This window comes from Anser cygnoides, chromosome 16 (genome assembly GCF_040182565.1).
Source record: "Anser cygnoides isolate HZ-2024a breed goose chromosome 16, Taihu_goose_T2T_genome, whole genome shotgun sequence".
Lineage (NCBI taxonomy): Eukaryota > Metazoa > Chordata > Aves > Anseriformes > Anatidae > Anser > Anser cygnoides.
The window spans coordinates 14,099,596-14,127,105 of record NC_089888.1 but is presented as its reverse complement, the minus strand read 5'-3'; positions in this window follow the sequence as shown (position 1 = coordinate 14,127,105).

Below are 27,510 nucleotides of genomic sequence, written 5' to 3'. Positions count from 1 at the left end.
TATCCCAGTGGGACCCTGTGTCATGGTCAAAATATCTTTAGGGAAATGCTGAACCCTGGTGAAGGATCTTGAAAGGTAAGCTTTGTACCTGCATTGTGGGGTTGTAGGAAAGCAGAAAGCCTTGACCTGAGTCCTTTGATTAGAGGCAGATGGGGCCAGGAGACCTGCCTCAAGCCCCAGCTTTGTCACTGACACCGTGGGTGACCCCAAGCAGGTTGTTTCAGGCCTTATCCATACATACAGGTAGGAGCTGTGGGCAGGATGAAGCCGGTGGAGGCTTCTGGATGGACAAAGGGAGCACAGCTGCCCTGGGGCGTCTTGGCCCAAGCCCTCCCCACAACGGCCAGCCTGGCTTTCTAGGGACAAGACTACATCAGAAACAAAGCCATCATTTCCTTCCCAGTCCTCCCAGCACACGAGCATTGAGAACTGCCTTGTGTTCTCAGGAGCTGAAACTGCATCTAGCTAAAGAGGTCACCCCGGCAATTTAATGCTTTTTACACTGTCCCTCCTTGCATACTTGAGCAAAGGCTATGGTCAATCTGACCTTTCGAGATATCTGGTTTAAAAATTCCTGGCCAGTACAGGGTGAAATGAGCTGTTATAAGAGCTCCAAAGTAGTTCTAGGATCTGCCTGTCAAGTCTGATCATGCTCTGAAAAGTCAAAATGTGCCCATCTCCTTTGGAAATGCAAATAAATTGCTTTAGCCTTATCTATAGTTTTCCAGTGACTGCTATTCTAATAGGATGAAGCGTGGTAATCAACTTTATAGAGCATATTTCCATGGCACACCAGTTATGTCATGCCTTGTTTACACAATTGGAATTAGGGATTAAGAGGTACACATACTGGGCAGGAGGCCAAAAATACTTTTACAGGCTGATTTACTGGCTAGCCCATGCAGGATGGGGAGCTGTGTGTGTGCTGGCTGCACTGGGGTTGTTACTGGCTTCGGCATGGAGGACATGGCAAATCGCATCACAGTGTCCAAAAAAATCAGAGAGCGGAGATGCCCGGCGGGCGGACACTGCAGGTCACCCCAGCAGCTTTGGTGGGACAGACGGGACAACTGCTGCTGCTCCCCTGATGTCTGTGGCATCTTCAGCTGCTGATCTGATACCTGGGGGTTCAAACCCTTGGCACAGTGCGTGGTGAGGAACATGCTGAGAGTGATAACGGAGTTTAATCTGCCGTGGTGTCTAGGTGGTGGGCAGCAAGGGCTCTGCTGGGAGCAAACAGCGCCGTGGAGCCGATGAGTCCTGCTTTGTTCCTGGCACTGACAGAGGCAAACAAAAAAATGAGGAGGACTCAGACTTGAGAGTGAAGAAGGTTTTTCACAGAATCACCATTGTTATTAGTAAGAGTGATATTCCTTGCCTAGGAATTTTAAATGCCTTTGTGGAGGCAGGGATAGCAGAGAGACACTTCTGCTGGACTGAATGATGTGGTGCAATGGAAGACAGCAGTGTTTCAGCACACAGAAGAAGGAGAAAGACTTGTGGATCCACAAAGTTATCTTTTCTTTCTGACAGTCTGATGTTAGGAATCTTATAAAAAAGATTTTCTCATTGCTAAACTGCTTTCGCTTGTTTTCTTCAGTCATACTTCTGCCAGCATTAAGATGAGAGGTAGACTTGACTGCATCCTTTTGGAATATGAGCCATAAAGGAAAAGCCACAGAAAGAGTTTTTAGTCTTGAATGAAATCCACATGCCATTTGTGGCAGGGGTGCAGGAGGAGCTGACCATGTTCTTTCACCCACTTGCAGTGCCCTGGTGCGGAGCCAGCCTGGGTCAGCCACGTTCTTTGGGCACCAGCAGTGGGGACAGAGCTGATGCCCCTGGGGACACACATGTACACAGTGCTCATGGATCCAGTGGCCAAAACCTGCTATCTAGCCTCAGCCTGAACCCAAGTGTGTCAAGTTGGGAACAGGAAAGATTTTTCTTCCCTCTGCAGATGCAATTGCTAATTGGTTAGCTGCGTGCAAGTGTTAAGTTTGCTGGGGGAAGCCAATTTGTGTCAGTTTCAGTTCTTTCAGTGGTGATGTCTGCCTTATCTCTTGTGGGAGTGACTCCATGCCTTACATGAAAAGACATAAATAATCTGTTTTAAAAGCTGTTGGAAGAACAGTAGGTTTCTGGGTCTCATTGCCAGAGGGGATCACAATGACCCTCTGGTCCAGCCTCTGGCCTACCATAAGCAATTCCTGAATGAAAGCCCACATCTTGCAGCTGAGCTGGAGCATATTTTATTTTATTGTTTTTAAACACATCCAGTCTTGGCACCATCGCCTCATTCTGTAACAAAATATTTTTCTTACTGTCCTTAGCTGGTAGGAGTTAATTGCTCCCTTTTGTGAGCTGGAATGGCTTTGTGCTGTTCCACCTGGCATCTCTGCTTTTGTTTGCTAATTAGGTATTAATTGCGGGGGCTGCTGAGGATTTGTAGGTGAAAAGAGTACATGTATATTGGTCCTGCAGAAAGGGGTTGAAATGAATTAAGTTTGGTAGAACAGCCCTCAAAACATTACTGATACATATTTTCCAAGCAGTGTTGTAGCCTGATGTTCAGCAAGCTACTGAGAGAGAATTACAGAACTATAGGAGAGCTGAGATGAATAATCAGAAATTTTATACCTTTTAAAATAAAAATTACAGAATATATTTATATATGGGGACAAGAGAAAGAGGAACCAGAAACTCTGAGGAACAAATACCAGGAAGGACAAGACACTGTAAGAGATACAAATGGTTCTTTTAAGGTGCTTTCCCCAAAACTTCTATGAAATCAAAATATTGAGCTATAATTATTTCTATCATTTCTGATTAAAGAATATATTAAAAACATAAAAAGAGAAAGCTACATTTTGAAAAATGGAGATGACTAAGCTAATTGCTTGACCTACAGGCTACAGGGCAAAGGCCATTACTTCTGGGAAACTCCTTGAGGAAAATAGAGAAGTAAAAATACCCACTTTCCCATGGCAGGACTTATCACAAGCAGGAAGGGATAACATGAGGGCTATGGCAGGAGGGGATAACTATGGACCCTTGGTCTGCCTTTCTCTTTGAATTTGGATTTGCCAAGCCTATCTGCCGGAAGCATCTTGGGAAATCCTAAAAATTCACTTTCCAGAATGATGAACAGGGCAAAAGAAGGTGGAAAACAAAGTGGGGAAGAGATTTGCTGTGGAAAGCTGAACAATTTCCTGTTTAATAGAGTATTTTAATGTTTCTGAGCTTTTATTGCTCTGCCAATGACAGCTCAGAATCCAAAACCTTGTGTGGACTTTTAAAATGATTTTAAGTAAGCTAAATAAATATCTAACTCTTACTCCTGCTGTGCTGGCCCATGTAAAGCCATGCCTTACTTCTCCAGCAGTCTTGTTGAGTCATTGTTTTTTCTCTACAAAAATCAGGCTCTTTCTCCTTACCTCTTTTGCCAGCCCTGCTCTAAACATTGTCCCTTGTGCTTGCTTGTGCTCTCATATCAAGCTCCTGTATCAGGACAATGTGTTTTTCCTACCCTCAGCACCTCTATTTATCCTGCTCTCCAAGGTTATCAGGGGAATATGCAGTCTCTGTGATCCAGACAAACATCACAAAGTCATCAGAACAGACTGAAAATATGGATTATCTTCAAAAGCAGAAGTATTCTGCAACTTGTACAGGAGTTGTGGATTTTCCACCGTCTGCCAAGTACCCCAAAGCATAGATCCTGGACAATAGCAATGTCAACCTGTGACCTGAAAGACAAAACTGGGGGTTGTGGACGGTTAATTGCTCACCCCCTTGAGTTAATCTTATATAATCTTTTCTGTGTTTCTTCCGTTTTGCACAACTTGGGCCTGAAATAACATGCCAGTTCTGCTCCTCATCACTATCATAGGTTTTGGGCAGCAAAAGCAGCAAGGTGTCCTGACAAAGCGGTGCATCCATGGGCTTTGCTTAGTGCATTACCTTGCCATCCTTCTCTCTCCTTTTCATCTGTCTTCACCAGAAGGCTTTACTGTCTCCTTGAGTTTGCTTGCTCTGCCCTCCCCCTCTGTGCACACCCTACAGATGCATTTCTCTGATTACATGCACGAAAGAGGGCATCCCAATGTTTGTGTGAGCAGTGGCACATCTCCCTGAAAATAAATGGCAGTGGATCAGAGGCAGTGACTGGTCCTCTTGTTTTAAAAATATATTTAATATATATATATATGTATCTGTGTGTGTGTTTATCTTTCTAGGGCACACTTCAGCACACTCAAATTGATGGTGTTGTGATGTCAGTAGTGAGTCTAGGAGGCTCTGCTCCCTTACCTCATGTAGCCACAAGTCAGAAAGCACCAAGGGGTGGTTTAACCATCATCTGAGGATGTGCAGAGTGCCCAGGGAGGTGTATTTGCCAAGGTGATGGTAGTGACAGCTTTCCAGATGTGGCTGAGTCCCAGCAAGCAAGTATTCACAGGGCTGTTTGCAAAGTCCTTCGTGCTGCCATGGTGTTAAGAGATGTTTTCAGTTCCTCACAAGGGATAATGGCATTGCCTGATGGGTTCTCATTTGTGCACTTGGCTTTCATATCGAGTTTAATTATCTATAGATGACTGTTGTATCTTGGCCAGGAAGAGTGCTGAATTGGCCTGTGACATTTCTCTTGGGTTAGATCTATAGATTATGATTTATTATTTATTTTTTCCAGGAGTTTTATTGCATTGATGATAAACCACAGGCATTCTTCTTATAAACAACAAGAAACTTTGAACCTTTTAAGCACACACTGAACTGTGGAGAACTTGTTAAGCTGTATAAAACTCAATGAGAAAGCAAAGTGCAAAGTACTGCCTGCTTTGCGTTACTCACAGGTCCATACACGTGGCCTCGGAGTGAGGTTCCTGGTTTACTAGGGAGCAATGCAGGGTGCTGGGCAGATAGGGGCACCTGCTTCGGTCACTGTGTGAATCTGCTCCTGCAAACCCCTGGTGACTGCTGGAGAAGAGGTCCCCTGGGTCTTTGGCATGTGTCTTGCTGAAGCAGTGTGTCACTAGTTCACTTCTTGATTCACCTCTCCTTCGCTCTCCTTTCCTCCAATGCTGTGAGCTTTTCCCAGCATGATGTCCATCCATCCTTTATTCTGGACAGGGGTGCTGAGGTCCATAAGAGCTCTGAGAACATTTCCTGTTATTTCCTGTGCTGATTCAGATTAGTTTCTTGGTGGAGATGGGGTGGCAGGGCACGTCTCAGTGAGAAAGTGAAAAAGAAAGCCACGGGGAGATGTATGGTGCCAGCAGGAAGGAAATGCTTGCTCACGGCTCTCCCTTGCTCTTCCTTCTCTCGAGATGCGTCTAAAAATAGGAAGGATCTCCAGCTGGCTTCAGGCCAGCTGAGTTTTGAACAGTTCTGCAGCTCACAGCATCCAAGTATCACTTTCAGCACCCAAAATGGGAGAAGCCACACTGAGACCTCACATGAGCATACTTTGTTTGTACGACTTGCGTATCATCGCGCCGCGTAACTTGGGGCATTGGTGAAAGCCTGTCGCTGTGAGTGTGCTGGGCTACGGATACAGGAATAGGCAGGAGGTAGTGCTAAAATTATCACGGACAGTAGCGCATGTGGTGGCTGTGGAGTGTCTGCCTGTTACAGACACCGAGTTAATTCAGACTAACTCAGTGCTGTAATCTGCTCCAAGAGTGACCAGAGGAACTTATTAGAGAAATATGGGAGGGTCTTAAATTCCTCTAAACATAAGCAAGGATGTTTTTCCAAGGACAAAAATACAAATTAAGGGACATTCTATTGAAAATGTAAATGATGCATTTATTCCAGAAAACTTCTTTGTGTTCTGGAGAACAGAAAGGACACATCCACACACCAACAGGACCATCCTTAAGAGGAAAAAGTGTTTCACTACCACCAGAAGCCAAACTACATTGTTCGTCCTACCTTCTCTCCAGCCCTCTCCAAGTACTGTGTGAAAATCATTTCTTTTGGACTTGGATGTTCACCTGAAAACCAATGCACTCCTTTTTTTATTATTATTATTTTTTTTTATTTTCAGAGCTTACCTACAGATTTGCTCCTAAAAGCCAAGTGAATTTAGTGGTTAGTTGATGCCTTGTTTGACTTGTTTAAATTCCTGTGTACCTCATATTTTATGTTAAGGTATTGGTTTCAGTACATTTCTGTTTGTTAGCAATGAATTGATTTTTTTTTTAAACTGTATTAACATTTTAAGAGACCCAAAGCTCTCCCTTGCTGCCAAAACTGATGGTTCCTTAATGATTCTAATATTCTCTACTTTTATTGCCAGACATGCTTTTAGAATAAACTGGCTATGTGAAAAATAATTACTTTATGCTCTTACTCTACACTGGTGTTTTAAGGAGTGGGAGGAAGAGGAGGAGGTAAGCCTTTGGGCCCCTTGAAAGAAAAATTGTCAATTGTTCACCTGACCAGGAGCTGGAGGCACAGCTGCAGCCCAGCTCATTTCCATGGCCTCTATTTACAACCCATGAAGGTTTAGGCAATGCAGGCAGGGAAGCCTTGAGTTAGATTCATATTGGCCTAAAGCAGACGTCAAAAATACACCGGACAAATTGTGCCCACAGAGCATCTATTTGCTGCAGGGAGCAGGGCGTGAGGTTGGGTTTGCAGGCTGGGCATCAGCTGCGAATCCTTCCCCATGGGAATAATGATATCCACTGCCTGATCTTGGAAAAGCCTTGCTGAAACACCGAGCAGAGCTGATAGGTATGAGTGTGGACTTTCAGGAGGTGGCTTGCTGCTTCTCTCAGATGTAAGCTCTTAATTACACACTGGGCTTTTCTTTCAGTAAAACCAAACCCACTTTACTCAGGAAGGCACAGTGAGGCAGTCTCTTCACACATGGAGATTTCTCTGCAAAAAAGCGAACTCTTAGAATTGTATGAGTGTGTGGTGGGGAGTGGTTAGAGTAAAGCAATGACATTTTCGAGTCTCAGAGCTTGGTTTTGAAAAGACAGTAGGCCAGTATTTTATCATCTCTACATTTGTCTCACCAAGATAACTGTGGAAAAAAATCAGAAGCAAAGATAGAGTGTTCACAGCTCACATGCATCTCCCATGGTGCATTTTCCTCCTGTTTTTCCCAGAGGAATTTCCTCAGCAGTGCAACAGCCAGAGCAAGAGGTGCCAAGGAGAGTGACCGGCACTGAGAGCGCAGCAAGGTGTACTCACAACCCCTGGGCCCTGCTGCATTTCAGGGAGTGGGAAGAGAAGGTCCAGCTGATTTGGCTGGTCAAGGGTGATTCATCTCAGCTTTGCAACAGGGATGCATTTCCCAGCATCAGGTTATGCAAGCTGCTGAGAGTGAGGTGGGAGGGGGCAGACTGCAAGTCATTTTGTATCTGCATGAAAATGGAGTTCAAAACATTCCCTCTAGAGTGGTATCCAATACCAAAATTGGATTTGGGAACTCAGAGTACATGAATATTTGTGCTGTCAATAAGAGTTATCTGTATACAGAACCCTTTCCTTGTCTGCTTTCTCTACCATGCTTCCTTCTTAATTCATTTTCAGTCTTTAATGTACTGTTGTGTAGCATCCTCTCCCATTAGGCCCTGTAATGTGCTCCGATTGCCTTCAGCTTGACTGCACTTAATAGCCAGCGTAAATAGAACTTAGTGTAGCATGCACTAACATCTCTATCCATTGTCCGGAGATTAAATACATGCCACAAATGGTTTACGCATCATCAGCCTCGAGCCCTCGTTTCATAGCTCCCAACCAAAAGAGGATATTAAATTAATTTGCAGGTTGCTTTAGCAAAGCCTAACAAAAAGAAGGGAAAAAAAAATCCTGAGGGTCATTATGCATATAATATCCATCAATCAAAAAAGAGGGGTGGAAAATGATAATAGCAGGTCATTATAAGAGGACAGGTGCACACATATTTAGCTCTATCTCTAGTTCAGGTCAAAGCTTAATGGTGTTAACTGGAGAGGAATGCAGGCTATGTGAACAGTGTGTATGTGTGAGGAAGAGGCAAAAGGGCAGTACTGTGTCAGGACAGCATGGTCTCTTCCAGATCTCCATGCTTAACTCTTTACTCTGCCTGGGCATGAGCCGTTGAGTAATGCTGAGCTTGTGTGAGAGAAAAAGCAGAGCAGAGATCTCCATCTCTCCTCCTGCAGCAGCTTGTGCCATACAAAGTGTGCAGGGAAGCAGAATCAGTGCAAACTGGAATTGCATGATGCCAAGGTTCGGATCAGCAGCACCTGGGCGTACTGGTTATCAAGGGCATGCATTTTGACAAACAGAAAAGCACTTCACTGGAAGGGAGAAAGGAGACCCATGGTCAGCAGAGGACAGCAGCTGATACGAAGATGAGCAGTGATCTTCAGTGAGGGCCAGGGCAGAGAACTGGAAAAACAATGGCAAGGCTGTATTGCATCTACTAAAACGAGAACTGTCAATAAAGTAGTGAGATGTATTTGAAACCTGCCTATGTTAAGAGTGCAGGACTGTATCCTTGATTTATTTTTGTCAAAGGAAGACACTACATGTGTGATCAGACACAGATGTGCCATCCCCACTTGCCAGTCTGTCCTTTGAGCTTTGTGAGTGTGACAGATACTGAAAGTGGCACTGCTGTAGTCACACTTACGGGTTCCCACAACAACCAGAAAGAAAGACACTGCTGGTGATAAAGTACCAGGCTGAAAATTGGGCTGCCTTGGTTTGGTTTGTGGCTGTGGCATGAAATGTCTCCCACAAATGCAAATCCTGTTTCTTTATGTCTCAAATTTGATATCCACAAGGTTGGATGAAAATATCAGTGGATGAAAATATCACTTTTTGCTTGTTTGTTTAGATGCCAGCATCAAATTTGGCAAGGTCTTATGGATGAATAATCACTGCAACACTTCTAGAGCGATGTGGCTCAGTGGCACATGCCTTTGTGTCCTGGGGAAGTTTGTTTCCAAGGGCTGCATTCTGTGGTTTTCATGAGGAAATGACCCACGTCCTTCCCCAACCCAGCAGTTACACACCTTGCTTGACATGTACCATTCTTCTGAGGCTCAGAGCAAGTCCTGTAAGTAACCTGGGGAAGGATATACGGGAGACCAGCGTAATTAAGCAAGGCAATATCCTCTACCACAAGAGTTTAAATGCTCAAGGACTGCTCTCAAAGAAATCATGAACATACAGTCTGTCAGCTATTACTCCTTGCTGATTTTCACAGGCTGGGGCCATGCACCATGAAAAAGCCATTGCCACTTTCCAAGGCTTCAGTAGAAGTTGTGAGAAACAAATTCACTGCAAAAGATATAATCAGGGAGTCGATTTCAAGGAACGTTTAAGGGCAGGAGACTGGTTTGAATGTATTTGAAAAATAAAATAAAATAAAATAAAATAAAATAAAATAAAATAAAATAAAATAAAATAAAATAAAAAATAAAATAAAATAAAATAAAATAAAATAAAATAAAATAAAATAAAATAAAAATAAAAAGCTCAACCAACCACAATTCATTGTGGAAGCAGAAAGAGCTCTTCTGGGGTGTGTTTGTTCTTGCTGGGGAAAGACAGGAATTTCATCCTGACCTGCTACAGGGCAACTTTAGCCAGTTCCTGGTCTGCTTTTCACTTCGAGCACATACTCAATCCATGCATCTGTGCGGCTGCCGTGGGGGGAGAGGGCCAGCAAGAGGAGAGGGAGGCGAAAGGAAGGAGCCCGAGGGGCTGGGCTATGTCGTGTGCTCTGCAACAATACATGATCACTCTTAATTATGGCAGCCTGAATGAACATGACTCTGCCAGTCCCTTTCCTCACGGTATCTGATCAATACAGCCTTAATTGCTGAAGGAAGGGAGTATCGCACACAATCACAGCACAATGGTTTAATCACTTGGATGCTTAAAGTTAATTTCAGGCAGTTCATTTTTCATTGATGCTCTCACTCCACCAGAGATGGCTTGTCTTCTTGCATGCACAGGTGCACATGTGCCCTCAGCTAAAGGTGGTTTATTAATAGCTTTTAGCAAGATTATTTGAGCTAATTGAAGAAGTGAGAAATGTTATTATCAAGCATATGTTTATAAGGAGCTGCTTTTTTTTTTTTTTTTTTTTTTTGAGCACATTTGCTGAGAGCATTTACAGAGTCATTTCTTGAGGGAAGAGACAGAAAGGTCTCCTCTGGGCCATCTTTTCTATAACGTTTGTGCTGATCTGTCCAGACACCATGGTAGATCTCCAGGGTTAGTGAGCCGGTGATGTGGCAGGATTTGGTGGCAGAAGACACGAAAATCACGGTTTGTGTAAAAGCTTTAAATCCTGGTGACTTGTAGTTGCTTGAAAAAAAACTAGATCAAGAAAACCACCAATAGAAATGAGTCATGATACAGAGACACCTGGTTTGTAGGAGACCTGAGACATCACGTTGGCTCTTGAGTGAGCCTAGCTTCTTCTATGTTATTTTTTTAATGATTCTGCTACAGTTAAGTGTTGCCCCTTGCTGAATGCAAGCACTGTGAATGGGAACTCTGAAGTCTTCACCTGGGTGAAAAAATCCAATCTGGAAAATCCATTCTGCCAGGACCCAGGATGATGTGGAAAATCTGAGCCAACGTTGCTGACCAGCTTGTAGGGCATGGCAGCATGGGGACGAGCACCATACATGCGACAACAAAAATGTCCTGTGAAGCATATCCCTGGTGATGGGCTGGGATGCAATAGGGATGAGAAGCAGAAAATTGATCACAACTGAGACATTTTAGTCACCTCTTTGTTCTATATTGCACCACCGAGCACTAGGACGAAGCTTGGAGGCAGCCAGGAGTTACCGCTCAGTGTTAGGTGGTCAGATAAAGATGAAGTTCACGAGGTATAGTGACATTGTTTTCCTCCCAGAAAATCACTTTAGGATAAAAATGGCATCCTGTTTTTTTTTTTTTTTTGTTATTACTTTCTGGCTACTGCATATGTGAAATGCCATACTCAGCTGCAGCTCTCTCTGCATCCTGGAGATCATTTTCCATGAAGAATAGCAGGCAATGTTAGAAATCTGATAAGAGTGTCTTTCTCCTTTGATGAGTTCCTGCCCAAAATCTGAGGCAGAAGATGAGGAATTCAGCATGAAGGATACGGACCAAGAGAAAGGACCTGACAGAAGCACAGTCACTCCCTTTGTTGCAATGCTTTAGGCTAACCATTATTCACAGCCCTTTCCTCATATTGCATCTTTCATGATTTGCTTAAGCGATTTTAAATTGCTTTTGTGATTTCATTTAGCAGAGACCACAATAAAAGTGACCCTTGAGTCTATGAAATGAAACAGCCTGCACAAAGGGATTGAAGGCCTCAGCAGAGTGTGTGGGGTGACAGGTTTCTGTGCTGCAGCGGGTTTGCATGGGACAAAGGAAGGATAAAGGGCTCCCGATAAAATGGTGCGGGCGAGGAGCATCGCTACCAGCGGCTGCTCAGAACAGCTCATATAAAATCCACGCTAGCCACCTCTTTGCCTGTGCAAATGAAGGGAAGAGCTTTGTCAGACAATCCGTAGCAAGCTCACCAGCCATATTTTTTTTGTTAAAAATAAGGTGATAGAGGCAGCAGGCTCATTTCCCAGGCAATGTTTTGTTTGTACCCAAACCCCAGCTACTAGGGACAAGGGTTGCAGGCCCCTTGCCCTGATGACCCCCTGCACCACCCCAAACCCGTGACCTGTTACGGTGATGTCTCCCGAGAACACGGTGAGTTTTTGACTGCATACAAACACACCCAAGCCTCTCTGGAGCTGAGTAAGGCACAGATGAAATAAACCTCAGTGAAGTTGTTGCATTTTTATGCAGCTGCTTTGCTGGGCTGCTTTCAACTGTGCCAGAGAGCAAATAACCCTTGGTAAGTCCGTTGTGGAGGAATCCCAAACCCGAACTCTGCTTTCTTCCCAGAGGCTCCAACCTGCCCCTGGGGCTGGCTTCCACCACCAGCCAAAAAGCACAGCAGAACATATGGAGGAAACGATACAAAAGCAACCTATTTTCATGCTATTTGGCTGCTCTTTACTGTCAAAGACAAGTGGACTGGTGATATTAGACAGCTCCCAGGGGGATGAAGGGCAGGGTTTGAAGCACTTTATCGGTGACACCTCATTTAAGGTATTACTCCCACTTCCCTCCACTTTGCAAAGATGGTGTCTGGAAAGCCCTGGGGAAGGGGCTGCCTGCAACCCTGCCTGCGTGCCTCCCTGCAGAAATCCCTACAGCTGGGGGTAGGTAAGGTGCATTTTATTCCAGCCATGTAGCACCTTTTGCCTGTGCTTTAGCAGGAGCCAGAGGCCGTGCTGGCACGCTGCAGCCTGGTTTGTTTCTGCCATGAGCTTTCCAGGGGCTGGTCAGGGAAGATTTACAAAAAGAACTGTCCCTGCTTCCTCTGTGTTTCCTAACTTCGTGCAAGGAAGAAGGAAAACAAACAAGCAAAAAACAGCAACAAAAAAACAGAACAAACTTTTGTGGAAAGGAGAAAGCAATGGGAGAAATCTGATTTTGAGATTTTTGTCACTGTGGTGGCACAATTTCCTACCATGCAGCTGTGTAATGAGTTCACATCTGTTAATGCCACATGTTGCTCTGCCTTGCACAGATGCAAAGTCTCAATTTTTCTAATTAGCAACAACATGAAGTATATCTTAATTTTCTGTCCCCCTTCCCTCTAATAAACGTGATATTAACAAGGTTACATGCCTGCTTTCACGGGGTTTAATCGAATGAGAAGCAAGATTGAGTTAGATCACACCGTTCTTTTTAGGTGGGGTTTGCCCAGATGCAGAGATGTCGATTCATAACAGCAAGCAGAAAGCACAGGACGGGAGGTGGGGACATGCACCCCCTTTTGCAGCAGCCACCATGAATCCATGGGCATGATTCTCCAGGCTTCTTGGACTGGGTTGCCTGAATGTGTGTGCATGAATCTTTAAGTTTTTATGGTGTGTGTTACACTGGCTCTGGCTGGAGGTTCAGCTGTGTTTCTGCTTGGAGAGGATGAGGACACCAAGGAGCAAGAGGTGCAAGAGGCCACCAAGGGACACGAGAAGAAATCCAGCTGAGCCATGAGAGAGCCAAAGGGCCAGATCTGTACCTCTTCATGCCGTGGGTACTCAGTGGCAACCCTATTTGAGACCAAGCAACTTTCCCCACCGCTGGCAGTGCAATGCACTGCCGGGGCTGCCCGTGAGCAGCAGTGGGACAGTTTTGCCCTGGGGTCCCCAGCGTAAGGACGGGGTGGGCACGGGGGCTGTCGCTGCAGCAGCCAGCCCGCATTCGTATTCTGCCAGTCTGCTGGGAGAAATCCACCGGGACCCAGGCAGCAATTACTTGTGTGATTTAATTGGCATTATCATTTTACTGGCCTGACAGAGATAAATCGCCCTATTGGATAAGGCTGCTACTGTGACAGCAAAAGCAGAAGGGAAGACTTTCTCCTTCTGTCTGAAATAGGAGGTGACTACCAGTGTATCTTAATAATTAGTGCTGTTATAATTAATCGGACTATTTGAGAGCCAATCTAACAAACAAATGGAGGACTTGATTGTTTGGTAATTGACAATTTGTTTCCAATATGGTATCACTCACATCTGCATGTGTAACAAATAACAAAAAAAAAAATAAAATCAAGATTAGCCGAGGGCTGGGCCTTGACCACAGAGAGGACAAGTGACTGTGTGAGAGAGCAAGGAGGAAGGAGCATTCCCAGGCACAAAATGTCCCAGGGAGCCATTTGTCTTGAACTTGCACACACAAGCAGCGATTCCTCCTGTTTCTCTGCTTTCCAAGCAGTTGCAGCCAGCTGTCACTGCCTGTGCGGGCAGTTTTATGGAAAGGCAGGGTTTCCAGACCTTGGCCTTTCCATAGTGTTTGCACCCTGGTAGTATTCCTGGATCTGCTCTCTTGGTGGCTGTATTTCTCCCCTCTCCTCATCTCCCTCCTTTCCCCTGCACTTACCTACGGCTCTAACGTGCCCATGTGCCGTGCTGTGCGTAGGTGCAGTGTGCCCCTTCCTGCTCTCAAAGAAAGCACAGCAAAAGCAAGCAGATTATTATTAATTATTTAAATGAAGCAAGCAAGGCACCAATATTTTGCTGGTAACATTCATGTATGATGCTATCAGACTTCGAAAAGCAGATAAGAGTCTGATTTCTCCAGGAGATTCCCTCCTGCTCTCAGGATTAGGTCTTTTTTCTTTCTTTGACGTAAGAACAAATACCGCCAAGTCCTCAATGCATCAGTGCTCCCATGGCATGTGCTTGACACTCCTGGGCTTCCGAACCCCATCGGTGCTGGCCTGGAACGGGCTCTGGACCACAGTAGAAAGGCAGTAATGATGGATATCCATGGAGCCTGGGGAAAAGCTTTTTGGGGCCAGCCCTTGCTCCCAACACAATTTCACCCTGTTACAGCAGAGTTGTTGCTGTACCCAAAGAGGCTGTGAACAGCTCTGCCAAGTGGCAAAGTTTCTCCCCCTGCCCCGTTTAAATGAGATATGAATAATTGATTGGCCTCTTGAATAATTAATTGGATATTCAATAATGAAAGTAATTGTTTGGCTCATTCCCCCATTGATAATCAAGCTAATCTTTTCCTCCAATATGCAGTCCATACGGGTATGTAAAGCCGTGGGACAGTTTATAGGCTGATAATAGAGCTAATGTGCCCGGTGTGAGGTCACCTTGTCCAAATACCCCGGCAGCTCCCAGGGCTGCTCTCCGCTGGGTTATCTGCCGCACAGCCAGCCTGTGTGCAACAGGGCTTTTTTTTTTTTTTTTTTTTTTTTTTGTCTTGGCTTTGATTGCTGAACATCTCCCGTCAGGGAGGAGTCTCCTTCCACCGTTTAAACAAAAATCGTCAGAGGCTGCTTGCTCCAATTAATGCTTGCGAGGGGGGGTTGCTCTTCCCCTGGTCGATAGCTGCAGGTTAAAGGAAGCAAGAAGCTCTAAGTGCGTGGGGCTGCTCTCTTCTAGAGGCAGGCATTGGAGCTCAGCTCTGCAGAGAGGCTCCAGAGCCAGAGCTTGCCTTTGCCACTAGCCCTTTAAAAAACAAAACCAAACCTAAACATGTTAATGGTGGCTTTGCAGCTGCTGCACTTTTTATTTGTTTGCTTGCTTGTTGAGCTTCTAACATTGCAAGGCCTAAAGGCCTTCTAAAGCTTCTAACATTCACCAGGCCCAGGAGGCTGAGGCACAAGCAGACGTGCTGTGTGGAGAGGAGCTCGGCAGGGGCAGTGGAGCATTTGTGGATGACACACTCACGGCTTATCCCAGAAGCACTTTTGGGATCTTTGACTGTTTACGAGGTAGTTTTAGCAGCTGCAGCAGCATTACAGTACCATATCTGGGGTTGAGCCACAAAGTAATGCTGCAGAATCCAGCAAGGATAATGGAGAACCGTGTTGGTGGAGGCTAAGCTACGCACTGTGTATTTTAATAAATGCACTTATAAACTGCAACACCAGACAACCTTGCCTGTATCCTCCATGTCCCACTGAGCCTGTGACTCCTGCCTGTTCCTTGTGAGTCTGGGCAGGAGATGGGGTCCCAGCAAGTGATGGGATCCATGAAATGTGGAAAAGCCTTGCAGGTACTGCCTGGCCTGTCCCAGAGCCCAGAGATGCTGGTGCTAGTGGGCTCCTCTGCCACATCACAGGGCTGTGCCCAGCAGGAGCGACATTCAGGGAGCTCTGTCATGAGCTACCCAGTGCGGTTGGAACTAGGTGATCTTTAAGGTCCCTCCCAACCAAAACCATTCTGTGATTTTATGATTCTATGATTTTATGATCTTGGGCTTGTTTATATTGAAGTTAAGGGCTGAGAGATGCCTGTCCCTGTAGTATTGTGTGTTTAAAGACTGGTCACACTAATTACCAGAGCTTATCAACATTGTAGGGAGAAGCTAAGCTGAAAAAACATCTTGGGAGGCTGAGGGCAGCTAAGAAAGGACGGGACGGTCTGGAGTGAGGGGAGAGTGTGCTGCTCCTGCTCTCATGATGCCTCCTGAGTGACCAACCCCACCACTCTCTTGGGCTCCGCTCCGTGCCCTGCAGACACACAGCTCTCAACCAGTCTCAGACACCGCCCTGAACTCCTGGCAGGTCTCTCTGTAGCTGCTGTGAACGGAAGTTTCTTATGAGAGGCATCTGAAGGAGCTTTGCTGGGTTATTTTTAAGATGTGGCCGGGAATATTCAAGCACCTTTGACTGTCCAAGTCCATCCTCTGGAGGCAATTTCAGGTGGGGTGGGGGCTCCCAGTATGGACCCTTTCATCCTGGAGGTCCAGCCCGTGGGATGGCAGCACTCTTTCTGAGGCTGCTCTGAGCAGGGGAAATCATCAGGCATCTGCCTGGAGGACAGGTGGTGAAGATGCAGTTTGAGAAGATCAAAGCAGTGAGCTTGAGCATTTTGTGTTTCGTCTTTGAGCCTCACACCCCCAGGGCGATGAGCAGCCCTTGCGCGCGAGTGAGCCACAAGTGGATGGTGCGTCCTGCCACTCTGAGATTTCATCCACGGGTCCTTTCTGCTCCTAGCACAGCACAGAGCCAGAACAGTCACCCAGGGATTGATGCACCATCATAAATGTGCATGGGGGAACCGTTTAAAAGAAAAAAAAAATGAAGCAGTGGAGTGTTCCTGAAGGGTCTGTTTCAGGTGATGGTGCAATCTAGGAAACACTCTGCTGCACAAGCCGCATGAATTTAGGTGCCTTTCATTTCAACCACTTTAATTTTTTTATGAGGGTTTTCATTTGAAAAAGTGGCAGCATGGTCAGGGCTCGGAAGGATTCATCTTCAGGCAATTTACTCTGCCACTGATTCATCATTTCTTCAGTAATTTAAGCAGAGACACTTGTTCACGCGTTCATTTATATTGCTCAGAACTGCTTGGTTGTGTGTTACAGGACCGATTGCTGGGGAAGGGGCAATGCCAGGAGATCTAAAAAATCTCTGCAAAGATGACTTTGTCCATGGAGAAAGGAAGATGACAGGAGCTGGGTAAAGACAACAAAACCCAACTTCACCTAAAGCTTTTCCCCATCACGGGCTGGCTCAGCGTGCAGGTGGCAGCATCGCCCTTCCCTCCCCTCCCTTCTCCAGGCTATTATGGGGTTTGTGATGGGTTCCCAAGATCAAAGCTCCCCCAGTGATTTAATTGATGTGTGGCTGTGGCGAGCTGCGGGAGGGAGGGCAGCGGGGAGGGATGCACCACAGCCCCGCAGGAAGAAATACTGCAGAGAGCCGCCCGTCTCTGCGCAGCGATCGCTGCGTTATTTATGCACACACATAAACGGCTTCATGCATCCCACTGAAATCTCTGTTATTTGTCAATGAGAAACCCCCCCCCCCTTGCTGTGCCTTAGCTAACATTTACAGTAAATCTGTTACACTGACCATTAAATCTGAAGCTGCCCTGAGCGATAGTTTCAATGGGTGTGTTGACAGCCCGAGTGTTAATAATGATGCAAACACTAACCTGTTTATTGATTTGCTTTTTGTACCCTTCATCCTAGCTCACTCCTTCTCACTCTCGGAGGAGAAATCCTAGAATTAGTAATCAGGTGACAGCTCAGAGCCCCCGTCTGTTCCCAGCAGTGTCATCCAACCCAAACTCCTGGAGATAAATTACAGGTGCCGTATTCTGCCTCTGCGAGCCATTCAATATACTGTTACTCAATGCAAGATGTAGTATTTGTCATTGATGCCAGCAGACAGGGGGAAAAAAAAAAGAACTAAAAACATTAACACAGACATGAAAAGCTTTTAACTTTGACAAGAGAAGCAGAGGAAAGTTTTAAATTTAGCTCCTCCACCAAAGGCCACTGCCTATCCATTAAAGCGCCTTGTCAGGTGGGGTGGAGCAGAGCCGGGATGCTCAGAAGAAACAATGTGATTGTGGTGCTCCCTCCTCCTCCTCCTCCGCCTCCTCTTCCTCCTCCTCCTTCCTCTGGGTGGGTGCCTGCCCACAGCAATGCTCAGGAGCATGGAGTTGGGGAAGGGCTGGTTGGGTACCTGTGGACAAATGAACATATTCTTGAGCCCAGGTTCCTTGAGATGGAGGTGGGTGCATGGAGGGGAAGCAAATGGCAGCTTCGATTCACACCCTGGGGCTGGGAGCAGCCCAGGCAGTGGGATAAGAGGAGCAGAGATGAAGCCCTCGAAGTACTGATCCCAAAACAGCCCTGCCTGAATGAACTAGCAGGGTTTCCCAGGTTGTAAAGTGCAATGCGAGGTGCAAGCAGAGCCTGAACAGGAGCCAAACACTTCAGTCCTTCAAACACTTATCAGTCCTACACAAAGCCAGGAGAGGTGACACTTGCCCTGTGCCAGGCTGCGGGTGACGTTGAGGGCCGTACGCCGCAGCTTTACCCATGAGCTAAGTAGGCTTGTGCAAGGAGTTGGAGTTAAACGAAAGCTGGGCTTCATGTTCCCCATCTACCAGAAGCTGGGCTTCATGTTCCCCATCTAGCAGTGCTTTTTGACCTATGCTTTTTATGGTCGGGAGAGAAACCTGCCAGTAAATAAGTAGAATTTATAAACCTGCAAGGGCTGTGATATACTCCCCAGGAGCTGGGGCCCCTATGGCTTTCAGTGGCATTTATAAGCTCCGCTCAGTTGTCAGGCTCCTTAGTTCCTTTTATTTCTGCTAAGTTTATAAGCTCTGAAAAGCCGTCTGCAGCATTTATTAAGTGCACCACAAAGCTGAGGTGAAGCAGCTGATCCAAAAGAAACACAACTCTACCTGCACTGCTTAAACGTGCTGCAAATCAAAGCCCCGTGGTCTGTTTATTTTATCCTGTCTTCTAATATGCACACATCACCAAACAGATAGATGTTTGTTATTTTAGAAAATAAAACTACACCCATGTTAAAAATCCTTGCAGATGCCTTAGCTCATTAGAAGGAAACCGACCCAAACATTCAACAAACCACTAAAAGCTGGAGTTCATCAAGTCCCAGATATTAGTATCTATGGGAATATTCAGGTATGTCCATAAAGAGAAAGTAAAATCTAATAAGGTCAGTGAAAACAAAACAAAAATATATATATTTTTTTTAAATTATACCATGCATGCTTCAATATGACTAACACTTTTAAAATGGTGTTTTTCAGCTCTGTGAAACACAAAGCACTGGATCCTGGGGGCTAGGGAATCAACAGTGGCAACCACTATTTAGCTAAAGAAGTGTTCAGTAGTTTAGTTGTCACTTGGAAGTAGCCTCAGGACAGCGAGGTCAGCCACTGGTTTTGACGTATATAGAATAACCATGCTCATATTATAAATCCCAGGGCATTTTAGGCTAGCTAGTATGTCTGGAGTGATGCTGAGGAAAACAGAGCTGTTTCTGCGATGGACTGGACATGTAGATTTGCTTCAGTTACTGGTGTAAAACAAGGCAGTGACACATTCCCTTGCCCCTCATCCCCTTTTCAGTAAACATATAGGGTGAAATCCCATCTATGAGATTAAAAAACCTTCAGTATTAAGGAATCCGTACACCATCCCAGACTTCAAGGCTGTTTATTTTTCAATATTTTTTAATTCTTCTCCCTTTTTACTTTTCCTCCTAATAGTACCATCTGCTAAATGTTGTGTCCTTTATCAGAAAACTCCCCAAAACCGTAGAGCTGCTCACATTCGTGAGGGCTGGGTGGTTGTGAAAGATGGTTTGACATTTTGAGTTTAATTAAACATGCTGACACGCTTGCAGCCCAGCTTTTGAGCAAGAATGAGAGCTAAAGCTCATGACTTGTCTGACCCATGTCTTTCGTTGTGGGAGCTCTTTGGAGGTCTCTGGTTGGTACCGAGAAGTATGTGAATTTAGCAGAACAGAGGCAAAGGAAGAAGAAACTGTCCGAAAGTGGGGGGGCTGGGTGTGCTGGGAGGGCTGATGAAATAACAAAGGTATTTGTAGACAGAATTACTAGAAGTGGGAAAAACACAGAAATAAAAGCAAAGCCCAAGAGGAACAGAAAGCACATGAAATTAGCGGAAAGGAGAACAAAGCCTCATCCTGTGAGACACGGGAGCAGGCCAATCCTAAATAATTATAGTAACAGCTTAACTCTAAAATCAGGATGTATATTTGTTGAGGTTCCTCCAACAGTGCAAGTCTCCCTCCTCCTCTCTTTCTTTACAGAGATTTCCCCAGATAATTCACAGTCTCTCTCTTCCTTTATTTATGTGGGTTCATATTTCATGGTTTTTGTTTACGGTATTCCCATCGTGATTAATGACCAAAGAGAAGCACTGCATCCAGGTGATGATCCAGCCCATTATCTGTATGGAGATGCTGACCATCACATGGAAGCACAGAGGCCTGTTGGACAGCATGGTGGAGAACCAGCAGAAAAAAAAAAAAAAGGAATTCCAGGTTACAAGGGCATAAAGCACAATTCTTGTAATTTGGGATAACTGGATACAAAGAAAAAAATATACTTTCTCCTATTATTCCTCTCCCAGTATAGCCTTTGATTAAAAAAAAAAAAAAAAGTATCAGGAGACCAAATATATTCAATTTGCTAACGCAAGACCCAAGGGAATGTCATGGAGCTGGGTCAGGGGAGGGTCAGGCTGGCTGTTAGGAAAAGGTTCATGAGAAGTTTCGTGGGTTCCTTCCAACTCAGGATGTTCTATGGTTCTATAAAGATGACCCATTAAAAATGCATCCTTCGCAGTGAAAATGTCTCAATACCACCCTTATTGGTCTGGAATACTCTACTTTTTCCTTCCAGTTTTCTGTTTTGCCTTTAATAAATCAAGAATTCTTTGCCCCGCTGTGCACCTTTGCAGCTTTTGCAGATCATTAAGACCAAGAGAGCTCTCGGTCCCAAGGTACATCGCCCTGCTTGCAACTGGAGAGGCTGGGACACAGATGGGACTGTGCCCACTGAGCAGGGGGATGCACCCCAGGGGCCACATTAACTCCCAGAAATGTCCCCATGGGGTGCCTGACTATCCTGCACTGACAGCATCCTTCCTATTTGGGGGTGGGCCATGGGATAAATCTGGGCTCGAGGTGTCTGTCTGCTGTGAGCCCCGTGCTCAGCCCTGGAGCAGTTTTGCTGCCCATATCCCACTTTAGCAGAGCCTTTACAAAAAGTGTATCTCCTTCACTGACTTTACTGGGGCCTCATTCCCATTGCTTGGATTTCTTATCCAGTTCAGCCCTCCCACCCCCAGCAGTATGTAGAAGAAATTAGCCCCCTTGCTTTATTTTTTAGGTCTGTTCGTATCAGAGGAGGGCAGGGACAAAGCTTGGCAATGAAAGGCAATATCTCCTAACCTGGTGGGTGAGTGCAGTCTGGTAAGAGTACTTTTAAACAACAACAACAAAAAAAAATCCAATAACTTCCATATAAATTGTCCGGGAGAGAAAACTTTGTGTTTTTGACATTTGTAGCTGTTTCAGCATTTTTTCCGTGTAAGATGAAAAACTTTTGCATTGAGCAAAACACAGATTTATGATCAATAAAGTGAAGTTTAACAGTTTATAGGAGCCATACATTCTTTTTTTTTTTCTTTTTTTTTTTAAATGATATTAAAAAATATTTTTCCCTCCCAGCCATGTGAGAAATCCTCCACAGTGTCAGTCGGAGTTTCAGCACAGCAAAGCAGCTTGCAGCGTGCAGCGGACAACCACTGGCTGGGGTTCGCTGCAGGACAAAGCGCCACACAAACCGGCCCTCCCTTACCCTGATGGACTCATGTGCAATAAAGCTTCCAGATGCCCATTAAGACCTTGGTATGGACCTCCTGGTGTGAGTCTGGACTTGCCCAGTGCTTCAGAGACTTTGGGAGCAGGAGGTTGTTGCAGGGCCATGTCTGAACCGTAAACCAAAGCCATTCCTAATGACTGTTCAACAAGGCTCTCCAAGTCTTACTGTAGTAGGAGCTACAGCCTGAGAGCAAGCAGCTGCCAGAAAAATCACTGCCTTGCACAAATGGTTTGGGAACAGCTCATGAATATTGGGTATATGTGAGGTTTTATTGGCACAGCCTTGTGTTGGGCTGTGAGCAGTCAGGGAGCCCAGGGTGACTTTGTCTGAGCTCAGTTCAGACGTGCAGCGGCATGGAGCAGTCAGATCTCATAGTCCTGGTGTTTCCCCCTTACCTTCACCTCTCGCCAGAGGATGCCTGTCTTTGTGAACACTGAATTCCAGATCGACAAGCGTGCCAGGAGCTATTGCAGGGATGCTCAGCACACAAGAAACAGAAACAAATGTTATACTCTGAACAGACCACGGCAATTGATTGTTTTATATCTCCTAGCAGAAAATCATGGCAAGAGACCATCTGATAAAAGTTATCTGGACTTAGTTTTTATGATAACCTAGACCTGAGATGCAATTTTGCGTATAGAATTATTGAGTGTAGGGCCAATTCCACTGCCACTAAAACCAATGAGAAATCTCCCTTGATTAGATTTATTGTAAAACCAGAGAGGTGAGTGGAGCAGATAGCTTGTAACTCTTATCTTGTACTCCCATTTCCCTGATTATGCAGTCTCTGGGCTTCCAACACGTGGCAGCATGTGGAACCACCTGAACTGCTCCTCTCTCTTCAGCATGCTTGAAGTTAAGGCCTATCTCAACACAAGATCTACAGCAAAAAATAGGAGAGTGACCATAACCTAATCACCTAATCAAGGCAAAGATTTGGCTTTTTTTTTTTTTTCTCTACAGAACATCTGGTGATGCCAGCATGCCAACAAATTTGTCAGGGAGGTGAGAGTTGGACTAAACCTATTAGGACTGCAGGTCTGCACGAAGAATAGCGCTACAGCATACCTGCACCAGTCGGGTCCTCTTCATCCCATGATATGCCTGGAAATTTATGACCTATTTTGAGATTTAACTGCACAAATCCCCAGTGAATTGATGGGCAAGGACAACCTTGCTGAGGTTTATGGGGGGGGTCTTAAACCCTTAAATGCTGGTGGCAGCGCGCATTCCCCATAAAGCCCTGCCGGCAGTAATTTACACGCAAGGATCTTGGCCATGTTTCCTCTGTGGAAAATCAGGTTGAAATAACTGGGAGCTCTGAGCTGAGCAGCAGCTCTGGAGAAGGTCCATGGGGTGCCGCAGCTTCTGCGGAGCGTGCAGCTGCTTCCACTTGATTAAATAAACCTGGGTCTCAGAAGATCTGAAAAGTGTTTTTCAGAGAGTTCTATCTAAGAGCTTGCAAGTTTTTCTGTTTCTTTTGAAGAGAAATTTGCACTCAGAAAATTAAAGAATCTACCAAGTGATATTTTCTGAAGCAAACATTGGCATTATGAGCATCTTAAATACTTGCACTGCATCTCTGTGTTAAGCTGCGGCGTCTGACTGACAAAACCATCTCTTGCTAAAAGCAACTGTTATAAAATTATGACTAACGCATATATAATGTTTGTGTTTAACAAGACGACAGAAATGCCACCTTAGTAAAAACTGATTATGGTTACAGCTGAACAATTCACATCATGCAAGATTTATAATATTAAGGTTATGCAATCATCTAATCGGAGAGACAAGCCTTGAGTAATAATATGAAATGCATGTACTTCAATCTGCAGAAGTAGATTCATTGCTGTTTTCTTATTAGCTCATGCTAGCATTAGGGCTGCATTATCCATTTTGCCATAGTCTAATTCAGCATTTCCATCTGAAAACATATGCACAATAAGTGATCTATGCCAAACAATGAAATGGAGGCAAAGCCATTTGAGTGACTTCACGGCTATAAAAATATACATAATCTGTATGTCTTTCGGCAGTTCTCAATACTTTATACTACATTTCTTTGCACGGGATGTTTTCCCAAAATAAAGAAAGAGATAGAAATTGCCCCTTTTACCCTGGAGAACAATATTTGGGGGCTGTGTCAGAGCAGAATACACTCCATGTGCTTGTCATCCTGCAGGTGGGTCATCAGTTCATCTTGTTTGTGCTGTACTAGCTATCTGGCAGATGTAACTCAGGATGGTATGGAATGACTTAAAATGTGCATCTTTCAGCCCAAATAATATTGCTAATATTTAAATTGAAAAAGATTCTCTGTTTTATTCTTAGAAATGTATCATTTCTGACATTTTGTAAATGTTTCAATTGTTATCATCCAACAAATAGTAGCAATACATATATATGTATAGAAATATATAGAGGAATTCTAATTGTTTAGTTATTGTATAGAGAAGACAGAGTGTAGTTCAGGTTTAAAATATGTTATTTTAGGGGCTGAGAAGTACAAACATCATTTTTTGAAGGTACATATTACAAAAGATGCCAAGTGTTTATAATGCAATAGTCAAACTAATTGACTGAGATGTCAGATTAAAATGAGACTTTTCATGCGAAGCTCACACTGAGCTTTCCCCTTAACTGCACATAGTGGGCTGCGACCATTCTTTTCAGACAGGGCAGGCTTTGATCCTACAAGATACTGGGGTCTTGGGGCATCAGGCAGCACTGGGAGAACTGGGGAACCCACTGGACTAAACCCTGCAGGTAAAGAGTTGTTTGTATGCCTTTACACGTGGGAGGATACATCAGACTTTTGCAAGAAATACAATTCTCAGGGAAAAAAAAAAAAAAAGTATTTCAAAGGTAAACAGGAGGCATTTATGTCCTGGAGTCTGATTTATTAAACACACTATATATAGCTGTCATTAAACGAACAGGCTAACATGCAACTATTCATCACAGGGGGGAAATGAACAGGCTATTCTCTGCTTGCCTAGAATTGTTCATATTTCTGAAAACTAAAAGCAGTGTCTGGGAGAGAAAAGAATGCCTAAAATGCCATGAAATATTTGATTTATTCTTTTCAGGCACTACCTCTCTTAGTTCTCTGTGCCCAAGAGTATTATTCAAATCAATCGATCTTAGAAACTGTTTCTAGCAATCCCCTGTTTCCCCAAAACTCCCTGCTAAGGAACTTAATCTGCTTCCTTTTGTTGTTATTGTCATTAAAATGGACTCAAATAGTCTGTATTTTTTGTTTGACTTTGAAGGAGAGTTTCGATCAAAAGATACCTATTCATCTTCACATTTGTAATACCAACATCTCCCTTATGAGTCTGCATAAGGTGAGCTGCAACATCCTTCAGATCTCAGCTAAAACAATTCTTAGCTTGCTGTCTGGTTACATGAAAAACAGAAAACAAAAGTGATGCTGCCTGACTGATACAGCTCTCTGGGTGCTGATTCAGGGAGATGACTAAAAATATTTGTGCTTTTTTTCTTAGCAACAATTAATTGCTGAAGAAATTCAGGTTTAATTTTAATTAATAAATAGAATTGCAAACTATTTGTTGCTACAAGACATGGTTTAATGAACTAGAAGAAATGACTAATACAACTAATACAACTAATTCTTAGGAGTTGCGATCAAAATGGTTGCTTCAACAGAAAATTGCACTTCAGTTAAACTACATCTTTCATGACAAGGCACACTTTCCACTGATATGTGGTTTTCCTCACCAAAATATGGAATACTTTTGGCTGAAATTAAATACAATTATTTGGATTTCTGGTGAAAAAAAAGTGTTCCAAAAGAGATGCAAATGCCCCTGAGGAGAAGGCCACGTTTGGGGGGGGGGGGGACTTGTTGTCCCTAAGCAGAGGAGCTGAAGGAGCAGAGTCCTCCGGCAATGAGGGCATGCGGGTGCCTCGCTTCACACCTGCTGACACCCAGTGCTGACCCACACAAAACACCATGGCAAAAATAAAAGCAATTGAAGCAGCTTAATTGAAGCAGCACCCTTATCCCACTTTCTGCTCCGTTCCTGTGTCCGATGAATCAGAGGTAGGTAAGGCACAGGCAGCCCTACCTGCCCTTGATGCTGTACTGGGTTTTTGCTCCTCTTTTCTCCTTCCCTTTCTAGTCATTGGGGGAGGAAGGTAGGGACTCAGCTGCCCGCTTGGCATTGGCTCTGCCCACTCCACCCAAGCCTTCCCAGCCTCCCAAGTTGTGCTCTTCAAGGAGAAATGCCTGCTCAGCTTCTGCGCTTGGTTATTTGAAGGGCCAGGTGGGTTCTTGAGGGTAGCATAGGATTTTGCTGACCTCACCTGCTGTATTTTTCCTTTCTTAAATCAAACAACAGCACACAGTGATTGCATCCTCATCCCATCTCCTGCATGGGGCCACCCTGGCTCCCAGCTTCTTGGAACCCCTGGGGGTCAGAAGTTGATGGAGCCAGCTCCGTACCAACAGGTCGCTTGTCCTTCCCCTGCTGGCTGACAGGGCAGTGGAAAAGCAGAGCCCCGGGTGGCCTTGAGATTCAGAGCAGAAGTCAGGACTGATCTCCCAGCCAAGCAGGTGGTAGTAGAGCGCTTTATTTTTCCTTCACTGTGGCCACTGCCTTCTCTAAAATAGAGAAAATGGCATTTAATGTCTTGGCGCATGAGGCGAGAGTGAAATCTTTTAAATTGCTGGTTCTTGGCAGTGTAACTCCTCCGTTTTGCTATGGTTTCACTATGTGACTCAAAGCACAGACCAGAACACCTTAGCCTACACAGGCAAGGATATATTTCTGCAGCGAACGGTAAGACAGCCAGCTTCCAGTATGTTTGGGATCTTTCCTGCAGCTTCCCAGACACTCCATGAAGCACACCTCCTGGCCATGCACACACACCCACCCACACCATGTCCCAGAAACAGCCCCCCAGGCTGGTGAGCAGGAGGGGATGAGGCTGCACTGGAGTTGCTTATGGGCAACACAAATCCAAAAAGCAATCAGGGTGTTCTGCTCTGTTCTTGTGCAGGGAGGAGAAGGTCGGGATGCTGATGACATGCTGTTTTAGGACAAAAATGACCCTGCTATGAGTGGGTTTCCTCCTCCGCAGTTACATTCCATCCTCTCACTCATCCCCTAGTAAATATAAAATAACCTGCAAGCCAATTAGTGCTCAATGTGTACCAAGTAATCACATTTAATAAACAGAGCTGGTGGGTTTTATAAAATGTCGTCTTGTCTGTGACCTTTTCTTAATTTTGTTAGATGTAATCTGAAATTCTGGACTTTTTATTTACATTTGCAGTTTAATTAGAACCAGTCACTTCCCTCAGCCTACCTGCTTGTAGGCACGCCTGGGAGTACACACATTTGTGGTGCTTTTGCACAATTTCTCTCTCTCTCTCTCTTTTTTTTTTTTTTTCCCCAGGAGCTGCTGTACAGAACTTCTTTCACACATGCAGCTTAATGACCGCAGAGTCAGTGTGCATGTTCATGAATAGTACACCCTGGTACCAAATCAGGAACACAGAGAAGGATTTTAAACTGCTTTGGACCAGTAGCATGTAGCTTTTTTCATTTTAAGTTCTGCTTTAGCCTTCTTCCACGGCCATCACTTCATTTCACAAGAGGAGGTGCTGTGGAAAACTCTTGTCTCACTGTACAAAGAGGAGTGATCCCCTCTGAGCCCTCTTTTTAGGTATTTGAAAGTAGACAAAGCAGAAAAGACCTGACAAAAGCGCTATGAACAACAAGCTGCGTTTTCCAGAACTGATGGT